The sequence below is a fragment of the Carcharhinus amblyrhynchos genome, unplaced genomic scaffold, assembly GCF_965287045.1.
Source record: "Carcharhinus amblyrhynchos unplaced genomic scaffold, sCarAmb.v2.hapA scaffold_38, whole genome shotgun sequence".
NCBI lineage: Eukaryota > Metazoa > Chordata > Chondrichthyes > Carcharhiniformes > Carcharhinidae > Carcharhinus > Carcharhinus amblyrhynchos.
In genome coordinates this window covers 7,100,259-7,120,151 of record NW_027649779.1, presented here as the reverse complement: position 1 = coordinate 7,120,151, position 19,893 = coordinate 7,100,259, and the positions used below count along the sequence as shown (strand labels likewise).

Below are 19,893 nucleotides of genomic sequence, written 5' to 3'. Positions count from 1 at the left end.
CGGGTAGTAAATCCTTTGAATGTCGTAAATTACCCAAAGAATACGAAGCTCAAGTGGTATAATCCAGAACATGGCTCTGAAATTCAATAATCGCTGGCTGTACTAGAGACCACTCCCAGTTAAACAATATTGCGCACACTGTGAAAATTCCTATTTATAAATCTTCTAATGTCCCCGTTGAAACAATTAAACCGTGTGCTGAGGGACATGAATCGCAGTCTCTGAACAAACAAGATGACTTCATCTTTTCTTGTAAATTACATGGTTATTGTCCCTTTTATGCTTGTTAAAAAATCCGAATGAAGGCAAACATTTTGGTTCATGCACCTTGGCAAAAAAAAAGGAACATTGATTAACAATGTGTTGCTGAACTGAAGAGAGTTGAAACCGTTGTGAGTATTGCTGTCACACATTATCAGCCTATCCGTTTTCCAACAGATCTCTGAAGACAGATAAGTCAACACCGGGGACAAAATAGTGAGGCTGAAATCATTTTGTTTGTAAGAACACACAACAGAATGGTTGTCAATAAATACTTACATATTAAATGTTCTTCAGTTGAAAGACATGAACTGTTTGGTGTTTCCATGCATTCGTGGAAGGCAGAGATGGGCTGAAGGTTATCACTGGGAAAACTGAAGGGGAATTGCTAAAAAAAAAACATTTCTCCAAAGAGGGTTATTAGAAAATAGAATATTTAAAATAAATAAGTGCGCAAATGTCTATGATATTTCTTAGACATAGAACCATAGAATTCCTACAGTTCAGAAGAATCTTGGCCCACCGAGTCTGCATCCCACCCAGGTCCTCCGCTCTGCCCTATCCCCATTAGCCCCACACATTTTCCATGGCTAATCCACATACTCAAAGGGGAAATAACGGGCAATTTTGCATGGTCAATCCAACTAATATGATCTGTTGTAATATAAATGAGGGACGGGTTTTGTGCAGTAATACAGAGACAGAGCCGAATGCACCAGGTATCGATACAGCACCTGTACTAATATGAATGCAGACTGGGTCCAGTTCAGTCATTACTGAGAGAGTGTATACAGTATATTATTAACCAGCGTGGTGTTTTCTCATATACACGGAGACATGACATACTCAGTTTTGACAAAGACAAGGTCTTTGTGAAGGACACAATGTGAAGGATGAACTTGCATTTGCTGAATAAAAAGTCCGAAATGCAGTAAAAAGCAGGTGATTCATGGATAAATCAACATTTTAAAATACTTGTACCCGCTTCCCTGGTGGTCTAGTGGTTAGGATTCGGCGCTCGCAGTACAGTCGCCTGAGATCGACTCCCGGTCAGGGAATGTAGAATTTATTACAACAATCCTGCGTTACTTCTCGGTCTGCACCTGTCAGAATCAATATTAGGGAGATTTCTTTGTTTGTGTCTGAATTGGAAAAGTCACATGTAAAGAATCAGAAAGAAATTAAGAGAGCGATAGGCGAGAAAGTGCTGATGGTACAAAATGCTGGTACGGGTTAAAATCTGGCTGTTAATGGGGGAAAAATTATTGTTTCTACCGACACAAATATCTCGCAGATCTGGGTCCAAATCTCTGCTTCAATGACAAGAAAACTTTTAATTGAATGAAATAGGAATCTCTCCCACCTCCAGTGAAGTGGAGGAAATTTTCACTCAGAAACCAGTAAGTGTGAGTTTAACAATGTGGGAAGGAGAAAGACTCAGTTTGGGCGGTGACATTGCGGGAGGAAAGGAGAGCTGGAGTTCACCCAGAAAAGCAGCAAAGTTTAAAATCAATGGCGCCCAATGTTGGATGGTCCATTAACGGTGATAATTTAATGTTATTCAGCAGAATCACCACAGGATGGTGTATCACAGATTGATGCTGAAGCTTTGAATGGAGTGAACTGCAGTAACCTTGAATGCAGTAGAAAGGGCAGCACGGTAGCACAGTGATTAGCACTGATGCCTCACAGCGCCAGGGACTCAGGTCCTCGGGTCACAGTCTGTGTGGAGTTTGCACGTTCTCCCCGTGCCTCCGTGGGCTTCCTCCGGGTGTTCCGGTTTGCGTGTCAAAGATGTGTGGGTTAGTTTGATTGGCTATGCCAAATTAATTCTAATGTCAAAGGGATTCGAAGGGTAAATCTGTGTGTTTACGGGGAATAGGGCGTGGGTGGGATTGATGCGGGTGCGGACTCGATGGGCCGAATGGCCTCCTTCGGGAGGAATCAAAAGAGGTAATGCAAATATACATTGTTTTGGATGAAACAGCAGGTCAACTAAATGTATTTTCACTGCCATGTAAAAGCGGACCTGACATCTGCACTGAAATGTGATGAGGTTGGAAAAACTCAGGACGTTACATGGCATGTGTGCATCAGGAAACAAAGATAAACCTTCACCTCCATCACCTTTCATTAACATTGGGAATGTTTGGAAATAGAGGAAGTTTTTAGAAAGTAAAATCCAACGAGCAGGAAATAGAACAATACCTGGCAGGGTGGAAATTGCGATGGGTATTTGGTCTGTTGCAGTTTGTACGAATTGGTGTTTGAAAACAGTGCGAGACATCATACAGGTCCCATTTGCAGACAGCACAGAAAACCAGCAGGAGGGTCCTGCTGAAACGCGGGATTGGACCAGGGACCTTTAGGTTTATCAGTCTCACGCTCTCCCAACTAAGCTATTTCGGCCGTTTGGTCGGCTAGAAGCTTCCGTCTCCCAAATATCTAAGGGAGCAATGATCCTTCATCAGAGTGTTCAACGCGGCAGCCAGCAATTCACTGTGTGTGTGCGCTCTCGAAAGGGGCCACTTGCACACACTGCTTCACCCCAGCAAATTGTTAAGTTGGTAATGTTTCTGTTCGTTGTTCTTGACGAAAATGACACAGTACACATTCGTGCATTCAATCTGAGCTGTGAGACCAAAACTCAAATCCATTTTGGCAGCGGTGGGATTCGAACCCACGCCTCCAAAAAGATTAGAACCTTAATCCAACGCCTTAGACCGCTCGGCCACGCTACCACGTGCAGTAGTTCCACCATCATGTTATATGATGATAATGTTACTGAAATTCATTAAAAGCCATGGAGCTTGGAACGGCCATCAGGAGGATTGAGCCTGCTCCTTCACTGATTCAGGTAAGTCTGAACTGAGTAACAAACAGAAATCACCTCACCTCAGAAACACAATGAGCTGCACACAGTAACATGCAGTGAAGGGCCGGCATCATTTAAACTGTCCTTAACCACGTCTCTTCCCAATTTCTGCCAGAAATGACAAGATAACCGCCTGTTGGATTTGCTCAGAGTCTGCAATTCAGGACACGAGGCGCGATTATATTTTATATGTTCATCCAGGGAACAACTCACATGTGTTTTCACAGTTTGGATGGGAGCAATAAATTTTCAATTTCAGATCAGTAATCCGAACAGCAGGGAAAGAGTCAAACTCTAACCACCAGACCAGCAGCTTACAGCGTGTTTTAGAATTTACTTCATCCACGCTGCTTTTGTTACTTTAATTTTGACACCAGGCCACTTTCATCACAAACAGATTTCTCCCGCAAAATGGCAGCTTCTGATTCAACCATGATGTTTTCAGCCAATGAAAACATTCCGTGGACACTCCGACAGTTCGAAACTGAACACAAATATTTCTAAATGTTTTTCAATGCAGATGAGGGAACAGTTTCATTATTCAGTGTCAATATAAAGGGTGAAATCTGACACATTAGCACACAGATTTTACATTGCAACATCTCAATCGTTAGTACTTTGCAGTCTATCAGTGTCCTTCTCTTTCTGTGTTTGTTCTTGAACTGTTCTACATGTGAAATTTCCAGCTCTGATGGAATCTTGCAAATGTCACTCGGCTGATTTTAATCGATCTGTTTTCGATCGGAGAGTAAATCAGATCATTATTAATGGTTTGCTGAGATCATATAATCTTATTTTCCTCGGCGGGAATTGAAACTACGCAACACTGGGGAAGTGCTGAACACAAACCGCTGGACTACCAGTGAACATCGCTCGACAATCACCAGGCAAGACTGTTCCCTTCCTGTTGGCGAACACTTCAGTGGTCACGGGCATTCAGCCTCTGATCTTCGGGTAAGCGTTCTCCAAGGCGGCCTTCACGACACACGACAGCGCAGAGTCGCTGAGCAGAGACTGATAGCCAAGTTCCACACACGTGAGGACGGTCTCATCAGGGATCTTGGGTTCATGTCGCACTATCTGCAACCCCCGTGACTTGCTTGGGTTTGCAAAACCTCACTCACTGTGCTGTCTGGAGACAATACACATCTCTTTAACCTGTGATCAGTGCTCCTTCCACTCACATTGTCGGCCACTTTAGGACTCGAACAGCAGGTTAGGTGTAAAGATTCGCATTCTAATCAGTAATCTCTAAACTGTCTGTGCTTTATATGCTCTGTCCGAGGCCAGAACTCTCCATTCACCTGACGAAGAGGGAGTCCACTCGAAATCTTGCGAGTTTACTATCAAATAAATCGGTTGGACTAAAACCTGGTGTTGTCAGACTTTTTACTGTGTTATCCTAGAAAGGCAGAGATGAAGGTGTCTTTGCACAGATGGGTCACTGGGTGTCGCAGTGGCTCTTTCACTGAACAGCCTTCAGTTCAACCACATTCCACACATGACTGCGGGAACATGCCTGTCTGGGAAAGGGGGCAACCCTATAATAGGGAAAATGGAGCCGAGTGGATGGGTTTTGGAGAACGGAATTAAGCCAAGGCAGAGGCAGTTATTTATTTATTTAAAAGTTCAGAGAATATTTTACAGTGAAATTATTTTTTGTAAGTTAGAAAAGTGAACATAACGATCGAGCTTCACATTGAGAACAGAACAAATGCACAGGGAATCCGTCAATATTTGTACATCTGTTACATACACCACAAAGAGAATACAGACCTTAATAGAAAGAGGAATTAACAGATGTGAATAAGGAATGAGAAAAGTTACTTATGTATACATGAAATTTAAACTACGGGAAAACTATTAACCACAGTTGCATTATAACAAAAAAAAGTCTCGTATTTTTCACACTGGAAACTGATATAACGTCTACGATTGCCTCAGTTACAGATTCAGAATGATAAAATGAGAGAATAGAATAACCGAGAGCAGATATTGCATTTGAGTCAGAGAGAGATCTTGATAATCAGCCCAGAGTCAAAAAATTCAACTCATCACTTGATCTGTAAACTAAAGACACAACAATGAAGCAGATGTTCCTGATGTGGGACATTAATATTGGAGTTTTTATTCATGGAATGTTGTCATTGGCTGAACACACCATGTTGAATAAGAATCTGTCATTTTGCAGGAGAAAGCTATTTCTGTGAAAGTGGCCTGGTGTGAAAACTAAACTAACAAATACAGCGCGGATAAAGTAAATTCTAAAACATGCTGGTGGGTAAGCTGGTGGTTAGAGTTTGTATTTTTCGCTGCTGTTTAGATTTCAGGCCTGAAATTGAAGATTTATTACTCTCATCCAAACTCTGGAAACAAATGTGAGTTATTGCCTTGATGAACATATAAAACATAATTTTGCCTCGAGTCCTGGAGTGCAGATCCTGAACAAATTCAACTGGAGGTTCTCTTGTCATTTCTGGCAGGAAATTGGGAAGAGACGAGCTTAAGGACAGTTTAAATGATGTCGGTCCTTTACAGCATGTTACTGTGTGCAGCTCATTGTGTTTCTGAAGTGAGATGATTCCTGTTTGTTACTCAGTTCAGACAGGAATGCGCACCGTGAGAATTATCCACTGTCACAATCTCCTTCCAGCCTTGAGCACGGAGTTAAGCTTTGAAGCGTTTGCTGTTTGGCTACAGTAATTCAGGGTTTTGTTGAGACCACATTTGGAATAGTGTGTGCAGTTTGGAGTTCCAGGAACCCACTACTCTCTGTGCAAACAATCTGCCATGTCCATCTCCTTTAAACCTTGCCCCTCGCACCTTAAAGCATGCCTTCATCGGCCGGGGCATTTTGTCGCTGAACGGGCTGGCAAATTCTCCTCTCGATTAGGACATGGTGGTAAATTTAAATGAAACACCCTTCAGCCAATCCATCATCTGTATTTGCAAATTAAAACAAGGTTCTGCCGAGATTTGAATTCAGAGTCCAAAGTGCTCACCATTACACCACGGAACCCAACACGTGAACATAACCTGAAAATCGTGGATCAATTCTTGTGCCAATTTGAACAGCAGGGAGAAATATCAGTCCCGTTGCACAAATATTCATATTTATATTTCCCTTGCTGGTTCCTCCTGTAAAAGCGAGTAGGCTCCCTTCCACTGCATTAAATTTCACTGTAACTGACCACATTCAAACACCAATGTTTGCATCGAACTGACATAAACCTTACTGCAGTAAATCCACTGAACAACATCAGCTTATCACAGCTCTGCTTTCATCACACTGGAAGCCAATGTGAAAAATATAAACAATTTCAAATCTTAACAGACAGGAAGGAGTGTGTGAGTGTGGACAATTGGCGCTGTGCACGTTCATGTAACCAGTATCTGGGAGAATCAGGCAGATGGGATCCTGGGGGTCTCGTGGTTAGGATTCATTGCTTTCAGATGTCGCAGACTGGCTCCTATATCTGAGGATTTAATGCATTTTTTTAACGTCAGAGTAAAAAGCTTTGGGGTTTTCCTTTATCCGACTTGCCAAGGACTTCTCATGCCCCCTACTAGCTCTCCTAAGCCCTATTTTTTAACTCATTCCGAGCTAACTTGTAACCCTATATAGGTGTTATCAAGTGTTGAAAGTGGAAGTTTGTCCTGGTGTCGCACTGGATACCAGCTTTGAAGAAATGTAGCAACTTAAAGCTTTTGCAGAATGGCATGAGGCGTATTGTAGTGATATGAGTTGAGTATAAGAGACAGTGTGCAAATAATTTGAATACGTTTTAAGCGTGTTTAGACGGATGTGGTGAAAGCAGAGGCATATTTGGGAGAATGAGGCTGTGTGAGAGGGGGACTGTTGTAGAGTGCTTGTGTTTTGGAGGAAGGGTGAAAGTTTGAGATGCGGTTGTGAATGAAAGGAAGGTGCTGAACAGCATGAGAGGCTTGTGCGATGTTGCGTGTGAGATTTGAGTGAGACCATTTGTGGGCATTTGGGGAATGAAAGGACAAAGTAAGGAAATTACAATGCTGCTGAGTGTGAAGGAAGAGAGAGCATGAGGGGGTAGCACCAATAAGAGCGGCAGTGGTGATTCAGTGGTAGAATTCTAGTTTCCCACGCGGGAGCCCCGGTTCGATTCCCGGCCAATGCAAAGCTTCTTCTTTCTCTGTTCACTCTGTATATTGAACCGAATCTCCTGCCAAAATTGGGGGAAAACAAGGGAAATATTAAGTCTGGGGACTGAATCCTGAGAGAAAATAGATCACAATATTCGGAAGGCGGTGCAGTTGTGAATGGTGTTATTGGTGATTGAGTGGAAAGTATCGGATCTTTGGGCTACTGGTGGTTAGTTCCCTTCCGTCCCGCTGAATTCCTGCCTGTGATAAGAGATATGGATTCATTTTACCTGCCCGTTCATAGGAGAAACACACTACAGCAGTGCTGCGGGATCAACGGAATTCAGGAGACTTGTATAGAATTGTAAACATTGCGGTCATGCTGCAGTTCTGGAACAGGGTTTCAGAAATAGAATTGTGGTCATTGACACACTAGTTTAGAATATATTTAACTGCTGTTGTATCAGTCTCGGCGGCGCAATTGGTCAGCGCGTTCGGCTATTAACCGAAAGGTTGGTGGTTCGAGACCACCCAGGGACGGAATTTTTGCTATTTTTCTCACTATCAGCATTCAAGGGTAAACAGTTGCCTGCTTCAACTCATTGAAAAGTCTGGAACTACGAGAGAGAATTTGGCAGTGTACAAGCTGAGACATTGTGTATGCCTCTGATTCTGTGTGTGCCCTCGTATCTTTCGAGTTACCAGGATCTCTATATGTCTGCGTCTGAATCTAGTGTGTCCCTGAATCTGTGTATGCCCCCCCTGTTTCTCTGTAGGCGCCAATGCCTGTGTGTGTGTGTGTGTGTGTGTGTGTGTGTGTGTGTGTGTGTGTGTGTGTGTGTGTGTGTGTGTGTGTGTGTGTGTGTGTGTGTGTGTGTGTGTGATTCTTTGTGCCTTTTTTAAGACTAAACCGTGAAAATGTCTGACAAACGAATTGCAGAGGGCAGCAATGTTTACCCACTAAGATTCTGAATTTGATTAACGTCTGATAACTGCTTCGAATGTACAATTTGAAGTCTCACATAATCCCAACTTCAATCTCCAGACATTATCACCCAATGGGAAATGAAGAACCCGATTTATCTGCGATGCCTGGTTATAAAAAGGAAGAATACGCCAGCCGAGATCCTTCTATAAACTCCAATCTCGGACAATATCATTCAATATTCATATTTCAGTAACCGGTTCACAGGCTCACAAGCATCAGCGCCTGCAGTCTCTGTGGTCCGCCAGCAGATGGTGGTGTTGTATCACTTTAATCTCAAGGTTAGTGCAGCAGGTTTGAGGAGATATTTGAGGAACATTTATTTCCCTGTTTCCATGGAAAGGGAACAATCAGTAAAGCAATGGCATTAATATCTCTGTCAGTAAGATTCACAGGGAAATCTGGCCGAAGGATAGTGAATTTAATACTTGCATTCATATTTACCTTCCGGTTAGTGAACATGTCGATTACCAGCTAATTATTGAATAACCTTACATTTTAGTGATTTAAAGATTTGTCTATTTTATCATCCAGACATTATCAAATAATATTTCATTATAATTGGACGCATGTCTCTTTTTCGCTGGATTTTCCATTCCTCGGCGCTCATTTTTTTCCTTAGTCCGTTCAGAAATCCAGCCGAACCCTGCCTCTATAATATGTTCTGTGTATATGTAAATATAATTCCTTGTTATAATTTTTAACTTCAGCACAATTCGAGCCCTAACTCACTCTGATCTATAACACAATTTCATCCACACAATTATATTGCACTTTTTAGTTCATATCCATCTATTCTTCTCACTCGCTCTTGGTTCGATTCCATCTATTAGACACATTTTATAGAAAAACAATTAGTGAGAAAGTGTCTGCTTTATTAGTGATACACGGGTGTGTTCAGCAGTGCATGACATCGAGCCTAGCACAATAATATCTGAGATGGAGCCTAATGTAACGTAAGTGAACTCTTAACTAAGTAATAATAGTTCAGAGACGATGACTTGTAGCATTTATCATGGCATGTCTACATGTATTAATAAATGAAGCGGCATGTAATGTAATGTAAACAGTTGCAAAGTCTATTGCAATAATGATTCTAATGAGTCAAACGCAGTATATGAAGAGACATGGCCTAGTGCATTACTGTACAAGACTGCACCAAATGTGTGATTGTAGTGAACACTGCCATGAACAGTCATAAATGAGACAGGGTTAATTGTAGCCCTTATAGAAGCAAAGCCCAGTGCATTAATAATGAAATTAAGCTTCAGATTGCGTGATCATTGGTCACAAACTGGTTTAGAATATATTCAGCGGCTATTTCAGTCTCTGTGGCGGAAATGGTCAGCGCATTCGGCTATTAACCGAAAGGTTGGTGGTTCGAGACCACCCAGGGACGGAATTTTACTATTTCCTCACCATCAGCATTCACGGGTAAACAGTTGCCTGTTGGCAATGGGTCCGTGGGTGCCCATAAAAATTAGCTGTCAATTGTTCGCGGCTGTACTGTTATCTGGTATTACCAACATTATTTAATGACGATTGACTTCAAACATATTACATATAACATTATATATACATATACACATATATATATCTGTACACCATTACATATATGTATATATAATAATGTGTAATTATACCTTTAAACATTAAAAAATACAACTGAAAAATGAACTTGTGGCTGAGCATTTGTTCCAATTCCATATTCCTGTTTCCATTCATTCCTGGAATGATCATAAATCTGTCTAACCCAAACTGAAATGTGTTCAATGATGGAGCATCAGAACCCTCTGGAGTAGAGAATTCCCAAGATTCACCAGCCTTTGAGTGAAGCAATTTCACCTCATCTCAGTCCTGAATCATCAGCGCCTTATCCTGAGATTGTGTCCCCGTGTAGAAATAACACAAAAGGCAGGTGGCGCATGGATAAATTAATATTTTAAAATTAACCAGCTTCCCTGGTGGTCTAGTGGTTAGGATTCGGCGCTTTCACCGCCGCGGCCCGGGTTCGATTCCCGGTCAGGGAATGTAGATTTATTGCTGTACAAAAATCCTGCGTTACTTCCCGGTCTGCACCAGTTCTGTCGGAATCAGTATCAGGGAGATTTCTTCTTTAGTATCTGATTTGGAAATGTCGCATTTAAAGAACAAAGATAAAAGAGAGCGACAGGCTACAAAGCGCTGATGATACAGATGCTGAGATTATTCGAAGAAAGATGAAAAAGATGCATTAATGCATGGGCAGAAATCATTGCCCCCTTAGATATTTGCCAGACGAACGCTTTTAAATGTTGATGTTGGGGATAAGTTGTACAATCAGATTGAAATAACGGTTATCTTCCTGAATTCAGTGACATGGGCTCTCAGTCTCACCATCGGAACCTGCAGCAACACAGCCTAGTTGAACATTGCAGACAGGCAGATTCGCTACGCTACATTGTCAGTTGTTTCTGTAGTGTAGTGGTTATCACGTTCGCCTAACACGCGGAAAGTCCCCGGTTCGAAACCGCGCAGAAACAATTAATACATTTTCTCGTGTGGTGGAAGAGAAAATTGTTTGATTTCAGTTTGTTGCTCAACATGAACCGAAGTTCGATGTTAAACACGTTACCGTTGATCTGATATCACCCTCAAATACTTTCTGTGAAATTATAAACACGTTATTTTGACGAAAAGGCAGGGAAGTTCGATTTTGACACCGAGCATTTATCCGCATCTCGTTCAGTCTACAACAGAATTTAATGGGTTTATAGGTGCAGATTAATATGGTTAATCACCATCTGAAATATCTGATAGTAGTGTGCGCTCAAAAAGACAGATACAAGTGATATTGTAAGTGTACTAGGGGAAATGGCACACATTTCACAGAAGAATTTTTTTAAAATCGTTTTTCATCACTAAGAAACAGGAAAAACCGCTCAGACAGATGAGGGAATCGAGACTCAGTGCGGATCTACTGAACTTTCCTGTAACGGACCGAATTTATGTGCCTGAATGTTTCAATCCCATAATAAAAATGGCGATCAGTTCCCTTTGCCTCCCGTTGAATTTCTCCCTGTGGTAAGAGACGTGGATTTATTTTACCTGCCCGTTCATAGGAGAAAGGGAATAACCAACACACTACAGCAGTGCTGTGGGATCAACGGAACTAAAGAGACTTGTATAGAGTTGTAAACAGTGCTGTCATGCTGCAGTTCTGGAATAGGATGCCAGAAATAGAATTGTGGTCATTGACCCACGACTTTAGCCTATACTGTCTCAGTCTTTGTGGCGCAATTGGTTAGAGCGTTTGGTTATTAACTGCCCTGAAGGTTGGTGGTTTGAGAACCACCCAGGGAGGGGATTTCACTACTTTCTCACCATCAGCGTTCACAACGAACAGTTGCCTCTTAGCAATGGGTCCGTGGTTGCCCATAAAAAATAGCTGTCAACTGTTCCCGGCTGTACTGTTATCTGGTGTTAGCAGCATTATTTAATGACGATTGATTTCTATCGCATCACATGTGACAGAGCCCGCGCCGCCATCTTAACGAAGCATTTTTCCTACACCTCCCTTGACCCGTGTCTATGCTTATGGTACCCCCATTGGAAACCAGATTCAGGGGAGAATTATTTAGGGGCAATTTGTTACTCCGATCAGCCTAACAGCACATCTTTGGGGTGTGGGAGGAAACTGGAGAACCCAGAGAAAACCCACGCAAGCACAGGGAGAATGCAAACTCCCACAGACACTGGCCCAAATCCATGTATCTGCACAGCTAGCAGTGATAGTCACTGAGCTGTTGTGTTGCCCATCTGCTGGTCCAGTTTTAAGCGCACACTTCGACTAGGCCATTCTCGAAACATCCAAGAGCAGCCCACACACGACCCACCGTGTGCATGCCCCTCGTTAGACAACAAGGTGGACCAATACACCTGCGGAGTAAAAGAGACAAAACATCAACTCATGTAGCATTAGATTTCCAGTAATGTCCCGAGGCTCTGACCCTCATTTAAAACCGTCCCCTGTAACCCTCCATCCGTGTTTCACTCATGTTCCTATCTAAGTAAACCTTAAACAAGTCCAGCGTGCCTGCCTCCACCACCTTACTTGGTAGTGCATTCCATACCCCCCACGACCCTTCTGTGTGAAAAACCTCCCTGTAGTATCCAAATTGCACTTCTCCCCCCTCACCCTTAGCTCGCGACCCCTCGTGATATTTGTCTCCAATCGAGGAAAAAGCCGGCCGCTGTTTATTCTATCTATACCCTTCATTATTTTATACACCTCTATCAGGTCCCCCCTTAATCTCCGTCTTTCTAAGGAAAACAGCCCCAGTTTACCCAATCTTTCCTCATAACCCAGTCCTTCCAAACGAGGCAGCATCCTGGTAAACATCCTCTGCATTCTCTCCAGGGTCTCCACGTCCTTCCGGTAGTAAGGTGACCAGAGCTGGACGCAGTTCTCCAAATGCGGTCTAACCAACATTCTGTACAACTGTAGCATTAGACGCCAGCTCTTATACTCTATTCCCCTTCCTATAAAGGCTAGCATTCTGTAAGCTTTCTTCGCCACCTTCTCCACCTGGGTTTACACCTTCAGAGACTTGTGCACTTGCACTCCCAGGTCCCTCTGCATTTCTATACTCTTAATTGGTCTACCCTTTATCATGTAACTCCTCCCTGCATTATTCCTTCCAAAATGCATCACCTCGCATCTATCAGGATTAAATTCCATCTGTCATCTATCTGCCCAATATACTAGCCTATCTATATCCCGCTGTGCCACCTGATAATCCTCCTCGCTATCCGCCAATCCTGCCATCTTTGTGCCATCTGCAAAGACTTATGACTTAACGACTTGTCCCCGCTACCCTCCGTGATGAATTCCTGCCGTGTGTTACCTTCCAAGTTTCACAGGAGCCACAGTGATGGGTTTGGTGGGTTTTGGAAATTGAAAGTGTCACATGAGCAGTTTGCGGGACTATTTCACCTCACTGTCTATTTCCTGTTCCAGCTAACAGGAATCACTGTTTTCATTGGCTGAAACTGCCACTAGTGTGTGATATAAACATGGCAATGTGAAGGAGAAACTTGCATTTGGTGAATTAAAAAGTCTGAAATAAAATAAATAGCAATTGGTTCATGGATAAGCTCATCTTTTAAAAAAACTTGCCCGAGCTTCCCTGGTGGTCTAGTGGTTAGGATTCGGCGCTTTCACTACCGCGGCCCGGGTTCGATTCCCGGTCAGGGAATGTAGATTTGTTGCTGTACAACAATCCTGCGTTACTTCCAGTTTTGTCGGAATCAGTATTAGGGAGATTTCCTCTTTTACGTCTGAATTGGAAATGTCACATGAAAAGAACAAAAACAGAAGAGAGAGCGATAGGCTACAAAGCACTGATGATATAAAATGCTGATGTTAAAATCTGGCTGTTAATGGGGAAAAATGTATTCCTTCTACTGACACAGATATCTCGCAGATCTGGGTCCAAATCTCTGATTCAATGACAAGGAAACTTTTAATTGAATGAAATAGTAAACTCTCCCACGTCCAGTGAAGTGGAGGCAGTTTTCACTCAGAAACCAGTAACTGTGAGTTTAACAATGTGGGAAGGAGAAAGACTCAGTTTGAGCGGTGACATTGCGGGAGGAATGGAGAGCTGGAGTTCACCCAGAAAAGCAGCAAAGTTTCAAATCAATGGCGTCCAACGTTGGATGGTCCATTAACGGTGATAATTTAATGTTATTCAGCAGAATTACCACAGGATGGTTTATCACAGATTGATACTAATACTTTGAATGGAGTGAACTGCAGTGACATTGAATGCAGTAGAAAGGGCAGCACGGTAGCACAGTGATTAGCACTGATGCCTCACAGCGCCAGGGACTCAGGTCCTCGGGTCACCGTCTGTGCAGAGTTTGCACGTTCTCCCCGTGCCTCCGTGGGTTTCCTCCGGCTGTTCCGGTTTCCGATTCAACGATGCGTGTTTTAGTTTGATTGGCCATGCTAAATTGATTCTAGTGTCAGAAGGATTAGAAGGGTAAATATGTGGGTTTGCAGGGAATAGGGCGTGGGTGGGATTGTTGTGTGTGCGGACTCGATGGGCCCAATGGCCTCCTTCTGGAGGAATCGAAAGAGGTAATGTAAATATACATTGTTTTGATTGAAACAGCATGTCAACTAAACGTATTTTCACTGCCATGTAAAAGCGGACCTGACATCTGCACTGAAATGTGATGAGGTTGGAAAAACTCAGGATGTTACATGGCATGTGTGCATCAGGAAACAAAGATAAACCTTCACCTCCATCACCTTTCATTAACATTGGGAATGTTTAGAAATAGAGGAAGGTTTTTAAAAAGCGAAATCCAACAAGGTGGAAATGTAACAACATCTGGCAGGGTGGAAATTGCGATGGGTGTTTGGTCTGTTGCAGCTTGTGTGAACTGATGTTTGAAGACAGTGCGAGACAAAATGAAGTGCAATTACCACCGAAAATCAGCAATGGGATCCTGCTGAAACCCAGGATTGAACCAGGGACCTTGAGATTTTCAGTTTAACACTCTCCCAACTGAGCTATTTCGGCTAACTGGTAGAGTAGAAGCTTCCGTCTCCCAAATATCTAAGAGAGCAATGATTTCTGCCTATTCGTTTATGCATCATTTTCAGATGTTGATCTGATTTGCTTTAAACGTCATGAATATTTCTTTTCTCGAACATGTTATTACAAACTTTAATGCAGTGGGAAACATCATTATTCATTTTGACAGGAGGAACCAGCAGAGACAATGTAATATCAATTGCTGTGGGCAAAAGATGGGCTTCTGGATCCAGTCTCGTTGTTTCTCCAGTAAACCAGGTCTGCTCGCCCTCAGGTCATCACCGTGTTTCTGTAGTGTGGTGGTTATCACAAGGTCCAGGTTAATTCTGTAAATATCTGGTTAGAACGAGGAATGATGGGAAGTGTACAGCTTTAGTTAAAAAATGCAATTCCATCATCTTAATTCTTGATCAGTTAATACAGTCTCACTGTTTGTAATCCTGTTATTATATCATGATGTGGAGATGCCAGTGTTGGATGGAAGTGGGTACAGAAAGCATTCTCACAACACCAGGTTAAAGTAAAACAGAACAATTTGAATTACGATCTTTTGGAGCGCTGCTCCTTCATCAGAGTGTTTAGCTCGGCAGTCAGAAATTCACTGTGTGTGTGTGCTCTCGAAAGGGGCCACTTGCACACACTGCTTTACTCCAGCAAATTGTTCAGTTGGTAATGTTTCTGTTCGTTGTTCTTGACGAAAATGACACCGTACACATTCCTGCATCCAATCTGAGCTGTGAGACCAAAAGTCAAATTCACTTTGACAGCGGTAGGATTCGAACCCACGCTTACCGAAAAGACTGGAGCCTTAATCCAGCGCCTTAGACCGCTCGGCCACGCTGCCACGTAAAAAGTTGTCATAATAATGTCATTTGAGATAATGTTACTGAAATTCATTAAAACAATGGAGTTTGAAAAGACCATCAGGAGGATTGAGCCTGCTCCTTCACTGATTCAGGTAAGTCTGAACTTAGTAACAAACAGAAATCATCTCACATCAGAAACACGATGAGCTGCGCACAGTAACATGCAGTGAAGGGCCGGCATCGTTTAAACTGTCCTTAAACTTGTCTCTCCCCAATTTCCTGCCAGAAATGACGAGAGAATCGCCTGTTGAATGTGCTCAGGATCTGAACTTAATGACACGTGGCGAAATTATGTTTTATATGTTCATCCAGGCAATGACTCACATTTATTTTCACAGTTTGGATGGGAGCAATAAATTTTCAATTTCAGATCAGTAATCCGAACAGCAGGGAAAAGTCAAACTCTAACCACCAGACCAGCAGCTTACAGCGTGTTTTAGAATTTACTTTATCCACGCTGCTTTTGTTATTTTACTTCTCACACCAGACCACTGTCATCACAAACAGCTTTCTCCCGCAACATGACACCTTCTGCTTCAGCACCATCCATGTGTTTGGCCAATGAAAGCATGCACGAACACTCCAGTGTGAGAACCACTTTCGCTTCTGACGGTTCGAAACCGGACAGAACTATTTCCAAATGCTTTTCAATGCAGAATGAGGGAAAAGTTTTATTGTTCAGTGTATAAACCATTTTACCTTGCAACAACATCTCAATCGTTAGTATTTTGCAGTCTATCACTGACCTCTTTCTGTGTTTGTTCTTGAACTGTTCCACATGTGAAATTTCCAGCTCTGATAGAATCTTGCAAACCTCACTCAGCTGATTCTACTAGATCTGCTTTCGATCAGAGAGTAAATCAGATCATTATTAATGGTTTGCTGACATCAAATAATCTTATTTTCTTCGGCAGGAATTGAAACTACACATCAGTGGGGAAGTGCTGAACACAAAACACTGGACTACCAGGGAAACCAGTGAACAGTGTTTTTCAAACTGACTTAACATATATCCCTTTGCTTCTTATTTTCATCTTCGATCTTTTTTTCACTTCTGACACGTTCCTATTTCAACATGTCCTGTTTGGATGGAACATTATTGCCTCCTTCAGCCAATGGCAACACGGATTGAGCTGGGTCATGGAATTGATAGTGAGGTGAAATGGTCTCATAAACTGATGAAGTTTAGAAGTGAGGGGGGAATCTGATCGAGGTACATACAATTCTAAATGGGTTGATAAAGTAAAGCTAGACCAAAACTTTCTTCTTATGGGGCAATCCATAACAAGAGGTCACGTGTACAGTTTGACAGCCGGTAGATTTAAAACTGAAATGAGGAGGGACTACTTCTTGCACATGGTGGTGCATTGGGGGAACTCGCTGCCCCAGAGCGCGGTGGAGTCTGAATCATTGCATAATTTCAAGGAGGGAGAGATTTATTTTTGATAAAGGAAATGCATTAAAGGGATGTGGAGAGCAGGTGAGGATGTGGATTTCAGATCAAGGAGATGTTAACCATGATCTAATAGAATAGTGGAGCCGGACCAAAGGGCTGAATTTACCTCCATCGGCTCCGAATTCCTATGTTCCACTGTTTCGATTTATAAGGTTCAATTTTCCAGCCGACCAACCTGATAACTGTGATTCTGTTCAAATATATGTACAATACGGCCTCTGGTTCCCTTTCACCAACAACGCATGTGAATCGTGCAAATAACCTTGGAATCGCCTCATCTCTGGTGGAATCATTCTGTGATTCTCTGTTTCCCTCATTTACTTTCTCCAGGATCCCACCCGACCGGATGTTGTTATGATGCTTCCCTGTTAGATTTCATTTGTTTTAAATTTCCTATATTTCTTACCATTCCCAATGTTAATGAAAGCTCATCTGCATACGTCTAAATTATCGAACACTTATTTTACTGAATATAAGGTAGAATTTGTGGCCTTTACGGAAAGCTTAACCTCGAGCCAGCCAGGAGTCGAACCTGGAATCTTCTGAACTGTAGTCAGACGCGTTATCCATTGCGCCACTGGCCCACATAACTGCTTACGCCAGTTGTTACATATTGTCGGATGCTTCGAAATTGGGCCGAAATTTTGTCAAAGACGAGTGCTTGTAAACAAAAGTTTCACCACTGAGATTGTCTTTATTCATTTACAATCATCCCTAATTGGTATAGAACTGAGTTGCTGTGTTCAACCGCTCTGTTGGAATTCAAACTGCTGGCTAAAGACGGTAAGAAGTCTCACAACACCAGGTTAATGTCCATAGTTTTATTTAGTATCACGAGCTTTCGGAGCGCTGCTTCTTTATCAGGTGACAGTAAAACAGTAAGACGACCTAACCACTCCCTCAGAGAGTCGGCAATCGAATATTACTTGAACACAATATTTTGCTTGCATATGCCATTAGATTTTACATGAGTCTCAGTATGCATTCAGAAAAAAAAGTGTTGAAAATTCTCTGCACACTACGCAGAGAAGGAAATGCTCCTATTTTTCAATCAACACACATTTTATCAGTTTGTGCAGTGACAGAGCTGATAAGAGGCTGGGAATCCTGCAGTGAATGATTCACATCCTGACTCCCTCGAACCTGGCCACCATTTCCAAGGAGAAGTCGGGAGTCTGAGTGAATATTCCCCACTTGCCTGATTAGTACGCCTTAGATAGCACTTTCACCAAGTGCGCCAGAGATAACAGTTTCCAAACTCAATACCGCTACCACGGGGAACATCCTCTCCAAAGCGATCAGAATCCTGCCTTGGAAAAATATCGCTGTTCTTTCTCTGTCACTGGGACAAGGTGCTTGGATAACGGCAAACGCCGCCCTCCCCCCACTCCCACCAAACACTAACAGCACTATGGATGTACTTATAACAATCGAATGCACCAATTCAAGAAGGCAGCTCACCACCATCTTCTGAAGGGTGATAAGTTATGGGTAATAAATGCCGGCCTGAACCGTGACACCAACATCTCGTTAATGAATGAAAAGAAACATTTGGCCAGCTGCCTAAACGGACAATTATACTCTCCCTTGAACAGGTGAATGTTGCCAAAATAAATGTCTCCTTCCAAGTCAGCCCTTTTGAAAATGTTTTCCAAGCGGGTTTGTCGTGCTGATGGATTACCTGCAGTTTGTGCTCAGATTCACAAACCAAACCCCAAGTGAAACAATCCTGCCGCCTGCACTGGAATGACATGAGTAAACTCTGCGATTTGGGCAATGGGGAAATAACATGGAAGGGCTCAACCCTCTCACACTTTGACCAAAATAACCCAAAGTGAGAATCATACCGCTAGAACAACCAGCCCACACTTTCGGATTCTTCACCAAAATATACTTGTTGAAAAAAAAACGCAACATTTGAAGACTGAAAACACTGGTAACTGAAAACACCAATGTTACTAACTCGACTGTTTGGAAATGGGCGGCTCTTTTCCGTCTGCAGCTCACATACTGCCCGCCATACATCACAAAGAATGCCGAGCGCCAAGCTCAATGAACGTGAATAGTTTCAGCAAATCAACAGTTTAACAACTCATAATGATATTTCCGTGAAAAAAAAATGGCTGTCAAATCTAATGTAATATTTCTGTTTCAACATTTGTTCTTCTAATTACATTCTCTCAATATTGTTCCTGGCCGTGCGAGTGAGTCTGTAATTCTCCCGACATTGGACCCAACACGGAATCCTCCTGCCCTCTGGTGGCCGCGACATGGAACTAGAAAGTGCAGATTTCTACCACCTGTGAGCCTTCAGAACTCAAGTGTGTGAGTGCAGAGGAGGTTTACTAGGCTGATGCCGGAGTTGAGGGGGTTGAGCTATGAGGAGAGGCTGAATAAACTAGGCTTGTACTCGTTAGAGTTTAGAAGAATGAGGGGAGATCTCATTGAGACGTATCAGATGATGAATGGGATGGATAGGATCGAGGTGGAGAGACTCTTCCCGCTCAGAAAGGATAGTAGGACTCGGAGGCACAGCCTCAAGATAAAGGGGAGGCGGTTTAGAACGGAGTTGAGGAGGAACTTCTTCACTCAAAGGGTGGTGAATCTCTGGAATTCTCTGCCCGTTGAAGTGGTGGAGGCTGCCTCGCTAAATATTTTTAAGACGCGGGTTGATGGGTTTTTGATAAGAGAGGGGATTAAGGGTTATGGGGAGAGGGCGGGAATGTGGAACTGAGCCACGACAGATC

At 42.7% G+C, this 19,893-nt stretch overlaps 9 non-coding genes across 9 annotated transcripts; 5 read left to right on the top strand and 4 right to left on the bottom strand.

Moving 5' to 3' along the window:
- Positions 1–2,920: 2,920 nt before the first annotated feature.
- Positions 2,921–3,002, bottom strand: trnal-aag (transfer RNA leucine (anticodon AAG)). The gene has a single exon. It is a non-coding gene; the product is annotated as a tRNA-Leu (tRNA).
- Positions 3,003–7,718: 4,716 nt separating this feature from the next.
- On the top strand, positions 7,719–7,792 carry trnan-auu (transfer RNA asparagine (anticodon AUU)). The gene has a single exon. It is a non-coding gene; the product is annotated as a tRNA-Asn (tRNA).
- A 1,770-nt stretch (positions 7,793–9,562) lies between these two features.
- trnan-auu (transfer RNA asparagine (anticodon AUU)) lies at positions 9,563–9,636 on the top strand. The gene has a single exon. It is a non-coding gene; the product is annotated as a tRNA-Asn (tRNA).
- Positions 9,637–10,195: 559 nt separating this feature from the next.
- Positions 10,196–10,267, top strand: trnae-uuc (transfer RNA glutamic acid (anticodon UUC)). The gene has a single exon. It is a non-coding gene; the product is annotated as a tRNA-Glu (tRNA).
- A 419-nt stretch (positions 10,268–10,686) lies between these two features.
- Positions 10,687–10,759, top strand: trnav-aac (transfer RNA valine (anticodon AAC)). Its single transcript has one exon. It is a non-coding gene; the product is annotated as a tRNA-Val (tRNA).
- Positions 10,760–13,402: 2,643 nt separating this feature from the next.
- Positions 13,403–13,474, top strand: trnae-uuc (transfer RNA glutamic acid (anticodon UUC)). Its single transcript has one exon. It is a non-coding gene; the product is annotated as a tRNA-Glu (tRNA).
- A 1,262-nt stretch (positions 13,475–14,736) lies between these two features.
- trnaf-gaa (transfer RNA phenylalanine (anticodon GAA)) lies at positions 14,737–14,809 on the bottom strand. The gene has a single exon. It is a non-coding gene; the product is annotated as a tRNA-Phe (tRNA).
- Positions 14,810–15,585: 776 nt separating this feature from the next.
- On the bottom strand, positions 15,586–15,668 carry trnal-aag (transfer RNA leucine (anticodon AAG)). Its single transcript has one exon. It is a non-coding gene; the product is annotated as a tRNA-Leu (tRNA).
- Positions 15,669–17,657: 1,989 nt separating this feature from the next.
- Positions 17,658–17,730, bottom strand: trnac-aca (transfer RNA cysteine (anticodon ACA)). Its single transcript has one exon. It is a non-coding gene; the product is annotated as a tRNA-Cys (tRNA).
- Positions 17,731–19,893: the final 2,163 nt, after the last annotated feature.